General features: G+C 40.9%; 1 protein-coding gene across 3 annotated transcripts in view; it reads right to left on the reverse strand.

The window, feature by feature from the left end:
• The window catches only part of DNAAF11 (dynein axonemal assembly factor 11), a 95381-nt gene that overhangs the window by 24083 nt on the left and 53366 nt on the right, over positions 1 to 17932 (reverse strand). Inside the window, exon 16 of one of the 3 annotated variants that reach the window (XR_006017398.1) lies at positions 16068 to 16230. The gene's annotated coding sequence lies outside the window, so the exon portion shown is untranslated. Of the gene's footprint in view, positions 1 to 539; positions 16231 to 17932 lie in introns of those variants that run through there. The other 2 variants (XM_042036330.1, XM_042036329.1) reach the window with 2 other exon arrangements.

Genomic DNA, 17932 nt, shown 5'->3' on the forward strand with positions numbered 1-17932 from the left:
ATTACAGAGAGTAAAGTTTGCAAGCAGTAAAGTCAGGAGCTGCTGCTTCACAACTACTTCCCATGAAATCTGGAGTAGGAGAAACTTGGGTCTCCAGTCCTGAATTAGACTGACTTCTTTAAAAACTGTACTTTCCCTACTGCTTTTCAGGCTCATATCTAATTCACTGTTTATGGTTTCCTTATGCTTTCCTCATCACTTTTCCTTTCCCAGTGTCTTCCTCCTATTCAGTGTTTCACCTGATTTCTTTCTCCCCACCTACATGTTCTTGCACAATCACCAAGTCCCATTTTATTTCCTGCTCTTATTGTAAACTTCTAAGAATGCTTTACCCAGCAAAGCATCTGTACTTTCTGCCTCTTGTAGCCCATCAGCTGTCATTACTGCGATTCACAAGGCCCTGAATGCCTCAGTGTTCTCCAGATTTCTCTGTATCTCATCAGCACTTGCAATTGCTGGCACTGCATTTCCCAAACCGAGTGCAACAAAAGTAGAGTATCCAAACTGAAACACTTTGTGCTATATTCTTTCTGTATCCTAAAAAGACACTTCCAAAGTAGGACAGTTCTCTTCAGTCTGGATCTTTATCTTTGGCAAGGTTGGCTACTAAAATATAACTGCATTCACATGCTGCCCTTCTCTCTGTACTGGCTGTCAAGTAGTTGGGACCTCTACAGAATCTCCCTTAATCCTGTGGTTTTGGAGATCTGTTTCCCACATAGTGACTGAATACTAGCAATGAAACTAAACCACTCCACTCCTTGGCTTCATCTTCTTTAACAGAACAAATCTTTTACTCATCCTCCTGCTACCCTTTCAGAAAAAGGCTTAGTGGTAGGCAGAAGAATATTGCAGGTGGCTGCACATAGCTGAATTTAGCTGCCAAAGTGGTATTACCTTCCACAAACATTTGCACAGCCCTAAGGAAAAATAATATCTTAAATCAAATTTGATACAGGTTTAGTTCTAAAAGAAGCTCTTAGAAAGATATTAGCTAGATCAAGTTGTCCAAAGAAGAACAGTGCTTTCTAGAAAGAATCAACTGAGAAGTAGTGGGAAAGTGCGAGTAAGCCTTTTAGGAGTCCTGGTATATAGGCAAGGTGGCTGTGGAAGAGATAAGCAATATTTTCTGCTCAGTGAGGGCAGAACAAATGGTGCTTCTTTAGTCTACAGCATGAAAACAACATAGCAATAGATGCTGCTTTTACAGGCACATCAGGCAAACACCTGAGAAAAGTGCGGGGATAGCTGTTTTGGCCCTGAGGAACTGAAACAGTCCGTGTGTGTCCTCAGTGTTCTAATTCCTCTGTCTCTGGGATATCCTGCAGCAGTGCTGGGAAACTGGTGCCAGGCTCATCCAGTGGTGTGTGGGTGGGCACAGGAAAGTCTTGACAGCAGAACCCCACTGGGATGCAGCTTAAAAGCCACACCAGAGATGAAAGGCCATGGGCTGTCTTTATGGCTGTTCACATCTCCTTCCAAGGGAGTAGCTGTTCCACAAGGGGAGTGGAAGAGGGTTGTCAGAGCCAGTCACAGCTTTGCCAAGGCTTATTCTGCTGGCATAGTCTCTCAGAGTCATCAGTGATACTGGTTTAATTGCATTTACATACTGTGCTATTTCCGAACACTCTACGCAACAACCCTAATTTCTCTTTCAACAAGATGTGGCATCTCTGACTTCACTGACAGTCTAAGTTGGCTGAAAACCTAAGATTTAACTCACAAGTGACACATAATCCTGGCCTGTGATCATGACCCTCAGTACTGATTCCATTTCCTTTTCACACAAGATCTCTCTCTTGTTCTTTAGATTAAATAATCCAAGATGGTTCCAGTAGGAGGGCTTGATGGCTCTCAGAGAATTGTAACATGACTGACCTGACCTCCATCCAGAGACCAAGTTCTCTCTATTTAAATGGAAGTGATTTCCTCTCCAGCTCTGCTTGGAGTTGGGCTTGTCTGCACTGCCAGTTGGGGAAGTTCATGGTGGTCTTCAAGAAGAATTGTTAGTAGGAAGTAGGAAAGCAGAGCAAAGGATGAGATTCAGAACCTTAAATCACCTCCCTCAAAAATGAAGCAAGTAACTCAATGTGTAGAGAGGGAAGGGGTCAATCATGCTGTTGATAATATCATATCACAAGGCACAGCAGGGGCCATAACTTAGAGCTGATCTAAAATTATTATAGTGGGGGGCATTCAGCCATGTTTTAAAGGCCTGTAATAATGAAGACTTTACTTGATTTATCATGAAGCTGGTTAATTGCCCTCTTAGTTAAACGTTAGCTTCATTTTTCCATTCCCGGCAATGGGGCTTCCTGGTTTTATGGTTTTATAGTTACAGCCTGGGTCTCGGTGTACCTTTATCCCCTGGATAAGAGGGCCTGTGGTTGCCTGTCAGCGCTTTGAGGAGCTGCTTAAGGATTGCCAGGAGTGTTCCAGCAATGCCTGTGGGCTCCCACATGGAGGCTGGGTCTGGGGCTCTCTCTGGAATGTGGTTTCCAGAGCCCAAGCCAGCTCTCACTAAAGCCCAATATTAGATTTGTGAGTCTAATGCAGGCACTTCTTCCTCTGACTTTGATTGGTGCCCTATTATCTAAAATTTGCAAACATGGTACAAACCACTAGTTACTTACGAAATCTTCATAAATCTCCTCATTTTCCATCACTGTGTTAGTGCAGATCTAGGGGCTTTTTAAATTAAGTTTTGCCCTCTGTTCCTTTTTATTACTGTTTATTTTTAGAGTAAGAAACATGCTTAACATCATTTGATAGCTGAACATTGAACAAGTAGCTCTATTAATAGACTGAAGTGTTCCTGTTGCTGAGGAAGATTAGCATAACTCTGTTTGCTGAATGAAAAGCACAATAAAAAGAAAACATTAGCATAAATGAGAATGTTTAGATTGTTTACTATAGTTGTCCTTGGTAATGAAATACAAGGTGAAGCTGCAGAAATAATATGAACTTGAAAAAATTTATATATTTGAATAATCTGTGGGTGGGGAGGGGATATTCCATATGAGGGAGTGGCCTCTTGGTGTGTTCCTACCTATCATGACATCCTTATTAATGCAGAAGATGTTAAGCTAAATAAAGTACAGACCTTCTTAATTTTAAGCATAACAAGTATGACTCTACGTCTTCATTTCAGGCTAGCTGAATCCAGAACTTCATGCAATAATTCTGTGTTACAGATTGAGACCTAAACTAGCAAAGGTAGCAACTATCAATGGAGATTTGTGTAACCTCTGATCTCTCAGCCAGTGACAGGACCCAAGGGAATGGCCAGAAGCTGTGTCAGAGGAGGTTTAGGTTGAATATGAGGAAAAGGTTCTTCACCCAGAGGGTGGCTGGGCACAGGAACAGGCTCCCAAGGGAAGTGGTGAAAGCCCCAATCCTGACAGAGCTCAAGAAATGTTTGGACAACACTCTCAGGCACATGGTGGGTTTCTTGAGGTGTCTTGTGCAGGGCCAGGAGTTGGACTTGATCTTTGTGGATCGTTTCCTGCTCAGGACTTTCTATGGTTCCATGGTTCTGGTTCTTTGCTTCTGATTCTAACCACCAAGAGCACACTCAATAATACTGAAATGCCTGTTTTGTTTTGCTTTAAAATGAACAGTAACATATTTGCCTTATATAATTTCATTATATTTCATGAAAATAGTTTAAAGATGAAGGAGTATCTTTTCCAACTAACTCCTGGTGAAAATGATGTGGTTGTTAAATATTATCCGCAATCTAATTAAAACTCTTAAATAGTCCTGGTGATTTGAAGCCCTGTTATTTTTTATTTCAGTGGCACTTGGGTTACAATCTCTTGACTGATTCTAATCTCCCATAAAAGCTTTGTTTGAGTGGTTAAAATGTTCTCCTTATAATTCTATAGCATATCAACTCAGACTCTAGAAAAACCACACAGTTCTAAACTGAACTGGGATTGGCCTTACTGAAGCTGAGTTTCTCCACGGCCCTGGGTAAACTAATATTATCTCTGTTCTATGTCAAATTGAATTTCAAAAACACATGCCTAAAGTCACAAGTGTTTCAAGATTAGCTTTCATTTAATAAACCTTGGAAGAAAAGTATTTGAGCACTAAAAGGCACAAAGTGTATGAAATCTGAGAAATGTCCAGCAATATGCTATCACCATGTGACAGGTCAGTATTTGTTTAGCTTTAATTTTCCTTCTCTATGAATGTCAAAATACTTATTATATTGCTATGTATATATATAGAAGCCAGGCATAGAAAGATAAATACTGCAATTTCTAATACAGGCATTAATTGAGCACATGATTGGGTTTCCATTTGCTCTAAGTAATGCAGACCAAGTAATGCAGTACCTTCAACCTTTTGAACTTGTTTTCTAGGCTTCCTAGATTTCTTCCTGCCAGCCCAGGCTGCATCAAACTTGCGAAGGAATTCAGTTCTGCTGCTGCTGCTGACAGTACTTTCTTGTTAATCTTGCTTTACAATACATGATGCTATTTGCTTGATTGCCATGTTTGCCCTTGCCTTCACAGAAATTTTGTGCCATGGAATAATTTCTATATGAGGAAGAAAAAAATCTATTTCATCTACTCAGATGCACAAAAAGTCATGACTGCAGACAGCTCCAGAGCTAACCTGTACACTGGACCAAGTCCCTTACGTTATGTCTACATCCCCATTATCTGACACCAAGGGCAGCTGGCTGCTCCTGTATGAACAAATCCTTTTCCCTGAGAAACAGAACAGCTGCATCCTTAGTCCCATGGGGAATGACCCCAGCTCCTGTTAGCTCCTCTGCTGGGTCTGGGGACTGTGTGGGAGCATGTTAGCTGGTCCCAGGCAGAAAATGCACCAGGAACAATTTCCAGAAACTGTGGAGAATCAATGCTGTTAATTTAATGGCATAGATGTAGCCTGAGGTTCCTCTTCCAGTTAAACAGGAGAAATATGTGCTTTGTCATAAACACTAAAAGTAGATAACTCATGTTTTTAGCTGCTTATTTCTCTCCACGACTTTAAAAGTATGAGGAGTGACTAGGAGAGAGACAGACATCTACATGGTAGAAATCTAAAGGTAGATCGGATTAATCTTTCTGAGAACTCACAGCTACACTTGGCAACATAATGTCCCATATTAAAGTCAGTGGAACTTAATTAATAGTTTAGTTTTACACATGCACTTCAAATGCCCTTCCTGCCCATCAATGATTTCTAAAATCAAGGCCAGTTCTTTCAATGTTGGTTTCACAGAAGCTAAGGGCAAACTCCTATTTCTTCACTGGAGTCTGGATTTCCTTGTTAGAGTTCAAGTCTCCAAATGAGAGATGCTTGTTTTAATTGGATTACTCACCAGTGTCTCTGCTGATAGGCAGCAGAGACTGAGAAAAACAATTATAACTGATATTCTGGACAGCTCTGCTACTCCAGCTCTCCCCCAGCATCTGAAGAATTGGCAGTTCTTAGAAGAAAGTCCATACTAAATTAAGAAACATTCCTTTCTGCTCTATATTAACAGCTTGCAAGCAGCAGGAGACCAGAGAGTTTTGCTCTATGAATTATTTTGTTTTAAATGCAGAGAATTAGTTCTTTTCTTGTTCTCTATTTTTATTGCAACACTTTTGCCAAGACTCCATATGCCAAGATGTAATTAGCTTTCAGAGAAGACATTTGCAGATCTGGCACAGACCATGGATAGTTTAACAGCTTCTTTTCTGTTTCTTCTGAATATTAAGCAGGAGCATATAATTGCTTGTGACTTCTTTCAATGCATCTCTGGAGTTTAAATCATTTTTCAGAATTAAATAAATTTTTTTAAAAAATAAGGTTAACACAAATATTATTCAAAGAAGATATTTTAGGCACACACAAAATCAGGAATTCCTACAATTATGTGGTTCATTTCAGTGCTAATTCAGCCCTATCTTTTAATTATACATATATTCATTCTCTCTCTTTCTATATAAAGATGAGAAAGACTGAATAAAGACTGCCAGGTGTGTGCACTAGAGAGAGCTGATTTTCTGAGGGCGACCATATCTTCTGGTATTCCTTGTCTCTGGAGTGCTTAATATCCCATTCATTTCTCTTTATATTTTGTCGCTTTTTATTTGCTCAGCAATTTGGTGTTAACCAGACATCTGGAGCTAGCACAGTATTTTCAATGAGCTGGATGATCATTGGAGGCATTGACAATTTTTACTGATATCACTGCTTTTCACATCACTCAAAAACTGTGCCTGATCTCCATGGTACCAGCCATAACTACACAGCTCCTTCAGGCTGGTCGATTCTTGCTGTTTACTGCCCACTGTCTTCTGAGCCAGATACAAAGGATACAAAACCTCACAGTCATGTTGATATTCCCCACATTGCACTAGAACAAGCACGCAGACAGGAGTGAGGTAAATCAGCCTCACTCCTAGCCAGACTGAGGATAAATGGATGTCTGAACCACAGATGGAAGCTGCTGGAAGCTACATTACCAGTGATATATTGACTGGGGACCTCTTAGTATGTCCTATTTACAAAGGGCCCCCCTGACTGCAACAGCTCTGTGAATAGCTTCTGCAAGGATTTCTGGGTGTTTTTGATGAATTTTCCACAGCACATCTTCACCTCTGTTTCCTGGACCACCTTTGGCTCTGTCGGCATGCATTGTCAAAGGTGACTGGCATTTTGAAGGGCTTTTTTCCACACCTTTTGTCTAGCTCTTTCACTCCTTCGTCTCCTGGATCTTGTGCAAAAGCAACTGCCAGTGGCACTTGCAAGAGCTGCTCTCAGTGGCAGTGAACTCCCCTTACAGTTTCCCAGCAGAAAAAAAAAAAAGATTGAAAGTTATTCTACTTTTGTAAGACTGCCAGGAGTTGGACACGGGAATCCTTGTGGGTCCCTTCCAGCTGAGGATATTCCATGATTCTGTGATGACTGCCAGTTGTGGCAATGCACATACCAGACAGTACATTGTTAGAAGATACTGTGGCATGGGGACATAGGAGGGACAAACTGGTGAAGTGACCTTGTGTAGGTCATGCACAGGCATGAGACTGCTCTGTGCATGGCAGTTCTGCAGGAGAGGTCTTAGGATGTACTGCAGTCTATGCAAAGAGCTGATTAAGTTTCATGTAAGTAAAATTTGACTGAGGTAGGAAAAGAGGTAGGAAAAAATCACAGACTCACAAAATTGCTTGGGTTGGAACGGACCTTAAGGATCATCCAGTTCCAAGTCCTCTGCCGTGGCAGGGATGCCATCCACTAGATCAAGTTGCTTAGGTCCCCATCCAGTCTGTCTTTGAACACTTCCAGGGACAGGGCATTCACAACTTCTCTGGGCAACCTATTCTACTGCCCAATTAAATATGTCCTCAATTAAAACGGAGTGTTTGCACTTGTCCAACTTAAAGACTTCTTAGAATTTTAAACTAAAAAAGGGTGACTGAGCCTGACTACATGGAAGACATAAAAAAATTCAAATTCTTTCAAAAAATACCTAACTGAAATATTTTGCTGCTTGACTGCACTTCGGCAATGCACCCAGAGGGGAAAAAAAAAGGGATCTCACTTTGCTCAGCAATTTAATATGTAGAGCTATCGAACAAAAAAGATGTCAGTGTTCACTGAGCTGGTAACAGAGACTAATCCATTGCAAGGCTGGAAGAAATGTGTCTTGAGTCTTACATAAACGGGACAGCCTAGTTTCAAAGGGATGTATTTTTGCATGTCAGAAAGTCAGGCTCTGATTAATAAGGCATTTAACATAAATGACATCGTTTTGACAAAGGAAAAATGACAAACAATGTGATGTCTCCCCTACCCTCTGGCTCTCTCCAAAGACTTTTTCAAATCCCATGCTAATTAGATGCATGTGCAAACAATTGATGTGTCATGCCTTTAACAAGCAAAGGTTTGTTTTCTGTGAGCTAATTTCACCAAAAATTCATGCAGATCCTCCTGTCTTATAAATGGGGAGGGATGCTAAGGATGGTTGAGTACCACATGCCATGGATTGCCTGCCTTCAGCCCTCTGGTGTCACTCACCAGCTGACTCCCACTGCCTGAAGAGCTCAAGATGAGGCAGCCACCGTCAGACTCCACCCACTACTACCAGCCAAAGTCTTCAAACAAGTGCCTGGGATGCTGCAGACTTTCTTCGCCTCTCCTGTATGAACACTCCAAACCAGAAGGCTGGCCGTCGTCACTGGAGTGTGAGGCTATGGATATTGCAGTGGGAAGCTTCTGGAAAGCCATGGATGTTTGATCTAAACTGTATCCTACTTATGAAATCCAGCATAAGCCAGCTGAAGGCTGCCTGCACACCCAGCTCTCCACAGGTCCCCTCCTACTTACCTACACCCTTTCTGTGCATCCTCATCCTGTACATGTCTGAAGAGTGTGGAAAATGTGAATTTTTCAGACTGCCATACTATGGGCACTACAGATCTCTCTATTATCACCACTGCAGGAGAAATTTTGTTGCCTTACAACTCAAATGTTCCCACTCCAAAACAGGAAGCAGAGGGAGTGAGGACCATGACCAGGTAACTCCACCAACCCTGTGAGGATTATAGAATCCCTTAATAAGAAAGAAGCAGGCATAAGTGACCTCGGGAACTTGCAGGGTATATGTCAAGTTAAAATAAAAAATAAAATAACATAAATACGGGCAATAAGGACTAAACTTTTAGGAAGGCCATTGTTTTAATCTGAATACGACACCAGGAACCAGGCTAGAGCAGCAGTAAGGATGAAGGTTGAGCCTCCATACTGCTGTCAGGTCTGCATGGGTGCCTTTCTGTGCAATATGTGTAGGTCTGCACAGGCCTGAAGGATGCCTACAGGGGGGTGATGAAAGAACCAGAGCCTCCAGAAGCATTACTGACTGGGTAGACATGGCAGGAGAAGGAGACAGTGAAGGAGAAAGTAGGAGAAAGGAAGGTCAACAGTCCTCTCCTTCCTAGGCCACATTAAGGATTAAATTATTCACTTAGTGGGCAATGTGCGGGTGAAGGGGACAGAGCTGACACAGCAGAGACCCAGAGCAACACCAGTCATTGGGGTGTTGCTTGTTCAAAGCGTGGTGGAGAAGAATGCATTTGTCACCATGGGTGGCATGGACATGGGAACTGGAGGAGGAGCACCAGCTGGCACTGCCTCTGTTGGATTCTGCAACTCTTGAGATGTGATGGCAAACATGGGCCAAGATGGAGGGCCCCATCAGGCTCCTAGAACGGTTGAATACTCTTCCTCAGGATGGACTTTGTTTATCTGAACAGTCACAGATTAGAGCTTTTGTCCTCAATTTAAGAAAATTTCTGAAAGAGAATGAAGATTATCTTCTTTTGTGCCCAGAGGACATCAAGAAAACTGGTGAAAGGGCTGCAAGGAACATCCTGTGAGGAGCAACTGAGGGCCCTGGACTTGTCTGGTTTGGAGAAGAGGAGGCTGAGGGGTGACATCATTGCTCTCTTACAGCTCCCTGGGGAGGGGAAGGAGGGGGAGTGATAAACTCTTCTCCCTGGTATCCAGTGACAGGATGCATAGGAAGGGTTCAAAGTTGTGTCAAGAAGTTCAGAAAGGACGTTGGGAAGATGCATTTCTTTACTGAGAGGATGGTCAAAGAGTTGAACAGGCTTCCTGGAGAGGTGATCAGTGCCTCAAGCCTGACACTGTTTAAGAGGCATTTGGACAATGTCCTTAACAATAGGCCTTAAATTTTGGTGAGCCCTGAATTCATCAGGCAGTTGGATTAGATGGTTGTTGTAGGCCCCTCCCAACTGAAACAGTCTATTCTGTTCTGTTCTATTCATTTCTGTTCTACTCTCTCCTGTCCTCTTCTATTCTTCTTGTCACACCTGTGCAGGGTTTGACACATCCAACCTTAGGGGTGCATCAGTGGATTTATATGCATAGGTTCTGCAAAAATTAATATGAGACCTTGTTTCCAAGGATTCAACATCTATGCATGGAGCGCAGTTGAATTCTTCACTGCACAGCCTGTCTGGTATTGAAATGCCAGAACGAAGGATGAGACCAATAAAAACTACTCAAGTTCATAAGGATTTAATGTAAGAATGAGCAGCTGTTTTCATCTCCTGTATTCAGACCACAACTCTTTCGCCTAACTGATGTTCTCAGGTTCACTGATGTATTTGCCATTTAAAATGCTATTTTTGGACTCCCAAGTCATGCTTCACTCCAAAATTCCTTACAATGGAATTCACAATAAGTTTTTTGACTAAGGTCTAAACAGCTCTTGCCTTTTTTATTGTCTGCCATATTTCTATATCACACTATCAGAATAATCAAGGTTAAACTGCCAAGGTCTGAATCCCCTGATAGTGTGCAGTAATAAATTTAGTGGAGACACTGTAATTGCTTCACCCAGAAATGCCAGTGAATATGTTGAATATGGTAAAGCTTCTCACTGACCTCTTATCATTTCCCAAAAAGATACATTATATGCAGATACTAATTTGTTAATTGTCATGCAGTCAAAGGCATGCAAATGATGTACAAAGTGGATCTACTAAAGACTATTGACATGCAAATTGTAAGTTCTTTTAAGTCTAAAGGGAACAAGAACATTCAGCTCTTTCCAGCTCTAGAGTAGTAGAAGTTCATTACATTTAAAAAATGTTTACAATAATTTGAATATGGGCTCTTAAAGGCAAAAGTAAAAATGTGTACCTGTAACTGTTGGAGGATTTTTCTGCTGGAGTGACCTTTCAATTGAAAATGACATTTTTGAAAAGCATTGTACAGCCAGATTGCTGTGGAAGTGAGGAAGTCCCAACAATTTACTCTCAGGAAGTGACAGGGACAAAAATGCTTGAAGGGTTTTTTGCACTTATTGCCTTTGGCATCTCAGCATATTCTGCTTTCTCCTCAACTCCAGTCCAGAAGAAGGGAAGACACTCTCTCCTCTGCTTTATCTGCAAGTGGGGGTGTCTTTTTTCATCCCATCTGCTGCCTTCATGGGAAAAAAAATCTTGTGCATTTAGGTCATCTGACTTGATAAATGCTGGATGGGAAGTAAGAAAGTATTTTGTGTTTTTTGAAGATGTGTGTTTCAAATTCTTGCTCTTTTGCTTTGTGACCAATCTCTGTCCGGTATAAATTAGAAATGCTACTGTATTCTACTTTCTGTTTATATATTTCCACAGAGCCAAACCAAGTTTTTAAGCAGTAACTGGTGAGTTCAGGTTTAAACTTCTCCCAGGAAATAACTAAAGGTAGGGTCTGATCACTTACTGAAACACTGAAAAATCACTGCCCTCCAAAGGCATCTCAGATTAGATACTAAATATGGAAGAAATTGAAATGGCCAGTCATTTGAAAGTTTTACTGTCAATGTTTCAACTCAAATAGAAATACTTTTACTGAGTGTATGGAAAAGGATGTTCTAGTTGATATAAGGCATTCATTTTTTCAGAAAGCTTTTGACAAGGTTGAAAGATTAGGAAAAGGAACTAAGCTGTCTTGGCATAAAAGGGAAGGTCAGCCCAAGGATAAACAATTTCTTAAAGACAGGAAAGAGAGTCAAAATAAAGAGTTTTCACAATGGAGGATTATCTGTGGATCCCTAGAGAGACTTGGGCTCAAAGTTGAGCTGCTCAACACCTTCTCAAATGGTCTAGAAAAAGAGATTAACAATGAGATGATAGTATTTGCTAAAATAAATGTTGAGGTGATAAAATGGCTTGCAGGAATCATATCGCAAGCTGCCTGAGAAGAGCACAAAAATGTCTGAAAATCCCAAGGAGTTGAGTGACTGAAGGAAACAATAACTCAATATCTCTAAATACAAAGGGGAAAATAACTCTACAGCTTGATCTGTCAGTACACAGTGGTAGGTTCTTGTCTAGTTATTGAAATTCAGGAAGTAAAATTTGAGCTCCCTGTAGGCAGTTTTATGAATATGTGGGCTCAGTGCTTGACAGTATTCAAAAGGTAAGAGTCCATTAGGAATTTGTAGGAAAGTGAGAGGTAACATGGTGCTGTGTAAAACCACAGGGCAAACACTTAGATTTGCCCCACTCCGTCCTGGATGCAATAGAAGTAGAAAAGGTTCTGAGGAAGACAACAGGCTGAATCAAAGGAACTAGGAATCCCCAAGGATATGTTGATAGGCTTAAAATAAACTAAGGCCAATATTTACAGGATGCATAATTAAAGCACAAAGCTCGTAGCCACAGGATATAGAATGGAGGTTTATAAGCACAGTTAGTGTGAAATAGCAGCAACACAGATTCACAGAGGAGTTTTCCATCAAAGATAATTGCATGTTAGCCCCTAGGTCAGGCTTTCCTACAGCTGCTGACTGTCTGAGATTGTATCAGCGAAGGATCACCCTTTTCAAAATTTCTTATACAGAACAGGGTCAAGTCTTCCCAGCAGGGTATGCAAAATTGAATTTTGCCTCTCCCAGAATGAGGGGAAGGGGTTGGATTAAGTTGGAGTGTGCAAGAGAAACTGCATCCCTCAAGGGTTAGCAGGTGTGATGGGGCAGTCACAGCCCTCCACACTAGTGGGTACATTGCTATTCACTGTATTTCCTGGCTTAGAAATGTCCTGCTTGAATTGAGGCACATCTTGGGCTAAATGGACTTCTAATTTGGCTTCATCTGGTCTTCGTTACACCTACATCTGTGAGCAATGGCATAAGAAATTTATTGGGGAATTCGTGCCTCCTGCCCTCAAGTGATGGGCTTCTGCATTATATCCTTATCTCTGCCACTGCTGTATTGAGTGACTGAGGTATATCATTTTATCCTAAATTCTTCATATGATCACCCATAAGATGAGCATATCTTTTCCCAGTTTTGACTCCTAGTTCACCAATAATTTCAGTATCAATTAAGCTGAAGTTGGGAAGCCTTCAGAGCTCCTCTGTGAGTAGAGACTAGATAAAACAGTAGAGCTCAGACATTCCTGGGAAACTGTGGGGGTATGATATATGGAGTCCTAAAGTAAGGCAATTATGGATCTGAGTGCTGGGAATTTCTTATTACAAAAGCATTTTTCCTTAAGTGACTCATCCTGACAATAAGCCTTGGTAGATGCAGAATTTAAGAGTTTGCATATCAAGCTGTTTACTCAAATTCCTTTGGCTTTGGAAATGGTGAGAGGTCCTATGAACTCTAACCAAGAACTCTAAAGTCATCATGAAAGACACAAATCAGCACCACATGCACAAGGACCACTAGTCTGGAAATGGACTGGTGGAGCCTGGTTCAGGACTGGATGGTAGTTTTGAAGCAGGTCTCCTGCTTGTCTCTGTTTGTCGTTCCCTTGTTTGCAACGTCAGGGAACAGACTCTTAGAACCACCTGAAAAGACACACTGTCTCATGCCCTAGAATGGACAAGGAAGTACAAAAGTAGCGAGAACATCGTGCAGATCAAGAAATGGGGAAAACATTCATATTTGTGTTCACACACAGGTGTTCCTTCCTCGGACAGACTGAACAATACCTTGGATCTCCTTTCCCAATCTGAGAAAAGATACATATAAAGTCTTTACAACCTATGGAACCTCTGTCTGACCAAATTATGCTTTTTCTTTCCTGATTCGAGATCCCAGTGACAAATTCAAGACCTGATATTTCAAGAGCTATCAGTTGCTGAAACTAATTTCACAACTCATTTAATAGGCAGACTTCTCTGTCTCTAACCACTTGTAGTAATTTTCTTTAATCCTGTGGTTCAGATATATCCAGCAATAAAATCTCTCCTGCTTCAGACCCAAGCTGATTTAAATGGTCATTTTTGCCAGCTGTCCTTGAATTATCTACACTGAACCCTGAATTAATATGATGGGAAAGAAGAAAGAGCTTCTTTGACAATCAAAAGAACTTGAACTAGATTTGAGATTTTCAGTGATCAGATACCAGGTTTGAGCTGACCCAAAGAAATTCATTTGTCTGGATAACTGTGATTTCCATGCCACACATTGCTCTACTACTTATGAGCAAATATTAGACGAAGTAATCCCTTTGAAACAGGCATTAAAAAGCTTACCTCAGTCATTAAACCCTTTCAATGCCTCATTAATTCTAGCAGTATAATCTGGTTTTGATTAACCAGGTTGTTAAGCATCCAGTGTCAAACACTGATAAAGAGGGAGAATTTGCTTTACAGATCACAGACAAGTAATTATGTATCTCAACACAGCTGATAAAATGTAAGAAATTACCTTCAGCCCCATACAAATCCCCCCAGCACAGTTAGCATGGAGTAATCTGATGACACCTTCACAACTATAGGTACATATTAACATGTCACAAGAGCCTTTGATACTTCATTACCACTTTGAGAGTGTTCAGGCTGAAACTCAAGTTTTGTAGGAAAGAAATTGAAAAAGTTTAACTGATTTATCTAAGATACTCTAGGCCTGTACTGGGGCCACACTTGGAAAAGTTTTAAGAATGTTTGACAGTGACTTAGTTTCATACATGAATTCCCAGATTGAGCTAAACTGTAAGCATAAATTTTAAAAGACACATATTTTTATTTAGCATATTGAAAAATAATTTTAGTGAGATGAATATAGCTTTTACTACAGACATAAGGAAGGGTGACACTTTTAAGCATTTAAATAGCTGAAGCTGTAAGTAGATACTGAGCATAAGCACACATAAGGAAGTTCTGAAAATGGTGCACGATATCAGCATCTTTAAATATTCAGAACTACAGTACAGAGTCTTAGGTTCATGGAAATTTAAAAAAATGAGTGAAAAAAAATGGACTTGATTCCCTTAGAGGATTTCCACTGCAGAATGGATTTCGGTGCAGGAAAAGCAGACAGCTTGATGATGATGCCATGCTTCACTTCAGCTATACTTCTTAGGTGACTGATAAATCTCCGTGAATGTTTTCCCTTTGAAAATTTTATACTGATGATGCACTTTCATTTAAATATGGAAGCATATTGGAACTTTATTGTCAATCTCAGTGAAATCCTTAATTAAAAAGTCAGATGGCTGCCTGCCTTGTTGCAAAACCAGAGGAGCCAACACTAATTTATGTACACTGTCAAACAGGCATAATTATGCTGCTGGTAGACTTGCAGATGGTTAGCAGTGAGATCACAAAAACAAGGGTCAAAGCATAGCCATAGCTCGCATCTTTCTAGCCAAATGTTCACCAGTCAATTCTTCTATACACATATTTCTATGAAGTTTCTTAGGAGGAATATGCTTATGGTTTAGAGCTGTGGAGTTTTTAAGTGCTTCTGTTCATACAATACATGCTATAACTTCTGAGATTTTCTTTTCCCCAGACATTCAGGCTGTACTACACTGAGAGTTGTATTTCCAGTAACAGCAGTACAACCTGCAGTGTGGACTTGGTTATTACAATTTTCCTATGCATCATGCTAGAAAAGCTGTTGTCAAATATCAGAAAAGTCTCTTATAAGTTGAGACACCTTCAATCAGTGCCCTATATGGAAAAATTGCCACTTTGTGCAGATCTGAACTCCTCCAAGGGCAAACCATTATGCTAACATCTAAACAAACCAGCGGGCTGGTTCTGTACTATACCATCTCCTTAAGGGAATGGGCTTTTGACTCTTGGTCCCTGGCCAATTCCCACCACATCAGGGCTTCTCTATGGAGGAGTTGTAGAGTTTCTTTAAATAAATGTGTGGCTCACATTTCTGTGCTCTGTGTAAGGAAGTGATTGTTGTTGTCTGTAGCAAGGGCTTATATGGCAGAAGAAACTATGCCCAGTCTGTCTAACATGACTTCCTTGCTTCCCTGTTCCTTCTAATGTCTATATTTTATAATTAGCTCAGGTAATCCATGGTGATCCTGAAACCAACACAGCAAACAGTCTCCAGACCTGATGTACTCTGTGGCTCTCACAGTGTTTTGACTGTGACATGTTTGATGCAGGAACAATTTGTACAAAACCTGCCTCAGAGAGATTCCAGCTGATTATTAGATAGCTCCAGTGCACAAGTGTGCAACCAAGAGCAGCACTTCTGCCACGAATAATATCTTTGATCATTTCTGCTTTTTAAAAAGTAAAACATGAACTGTCACTCTGAGTAAGCTGTGTTTTCTAAATTATGTCATACCTTTTGTCCCTGTTAATTCATATGCTGTTTTCTTAGATTTCAGCTTCATTGAGTTTTCACTCTGCCTGGGTGTATCAGAGGTGGAAGGAGAAAGCTGTGTTCAATCAGTATTGCTCAGGTGCTGCAAATGAGAACAATAAGCTTCAGCATGCTGCAGTTGACTCTGTAACAGAAGAAATACATTTATTCACAAATAATTTGCAATTAAACTGTCAATAGGTGGTGCCCAGTGACAGAACCAGAAACAGAGGGCACAGAGTCAACACAGGAATTCCCTCTGAACATCAGGAAATTTTTTTTTTTTTTACTGTGAGGGTGACCAGGTGCCTGCACAGGTCACCCAGGGAGGTTGTGAATTCTTCATCCCTGGAGATATTCTAATGCCATCTGTATGAGGTCCTGGACAACTGGCTCTAGTTTGAGCAGGGAAGTTGGACCAGATGACCACCACAGGGGTCTTCCATCCTTGAACATTCTGTAATGCTGCGATTTAGTTTGGGTGAAGTTACCCAGTCTAGCACTGACAGCAAATACCTGGCCTTTAGCAATTGCTCAGAAAAAGACTAATGCTCAGGCCCTCTATGCTTTCTTTCATATTCATTAACTGGTAAGAAATGTATTTGCTACTCACCAGTCCCCCCTTATGGGAATTATCATTTGAAACGTGCAGTGGGAAAGCATATTTTGCATGTCCAGTACTGTTACCCATACTGAGTATATTCAGAAATCCATCTAAGACTGAAAGATCTTTTGGTAGCTTTGAACCAATTTTGCTATTTTATTGCATATTGTTCTGCTGTAATTAGAAATGCAGGATAGTTTTACCCTGTCATAGTGTAACAGATTTCCTTCTCCTTTTGCTTTTTTTGACCAAGATGAATCAATTTAATGCTGGAGGGAACCAGACACTTTCTGGTTTTTGCATCAACAAAAATCTTGTTCTGATGTCAAATCCAAAACTAACATGCCATCCCAGTTTTAGAACAAGTGGAAGATTTTGTGGCAAATCCAAGGGCATTCCTGAACCGTTACACATCTTTCCTCTCAGTACTGCTAGAATTTGTCATTAACCCCATCCATCTCCTGTCTACTGGATGATGAATAAATCCATCAACCGCATACTGCTAAAATTCATCCAGTCATCTAGTTAGATCACAACACACACTCAGTGCTTTCTGAAATTTTAATCTACTTAACCCAATTATATAGTAAGAGATAATGTTGTACATACAACTGCTGAGTCTGCAGTGGCAGAATGAGGCAAGTGGCAAATCAAAAAGCAGCCCTTTTTTGTCAGCTCTAAGTAGGGGAATAGTGTTGCAGACACACAATGGGTTTGTTCAGCTGCCATGTCCTTAACTGGGGGAGACAATGGTGGAGTTCCCTCCTTTGCTCTTCCTTCCTCTGGTGGGGGGCTGTGACTATCTTTATTCCTTTCGTTATCTTTTCATTTTCACTATACGGGGCATATTTTATCTATGTTGGCTGCGTGTCTTTTGTCCTCTTTTGTCCTCTTTTCTCAAAATTGCATTGTCTTAGTGATCAGTAATTTTGTAAGGTGTGTTTATGCTCTTGTGGGTCACTGTTTTCATCTTCTGCTCATGCACTTTGTCTCTCTGTGATCAACCTCTGCTGCTGTTCTCCATGGCCCATACTCAGTTGAGAGGTTTATTGAAGCTGATTCTCAGAATATACTCCATTTTCAGGCTGGATCCCAAGATTATGTTACCATGTGAAACAACTCTTTCTTCAGTAGTTCCAAGTATATTTTGGTACCTGCTATCAGTTTTCCTATGACGTGTTATTGTAGCTCAATACATTTTTTGTTGGGGGGGGGGGGGGGGGGGGGGGGGGGGGGGGGGGGG

The sequence above is a fragment of the Corvus kubaryi genome, unplaced genomic scaffold (genome assembly GCF_017639235.1).
Source record: "Corvus kubaryi isolate FWS band 111438036 unplaced genomic scaffold, C.kubaryi_AGA036_p1.0 37385, whole genome shotgun sequence".
NCBI lineage: Eukaryota > Metazoa > Chordata > Aves > Passeriformes > Corvidae > Corvus > Corvus kubaryi.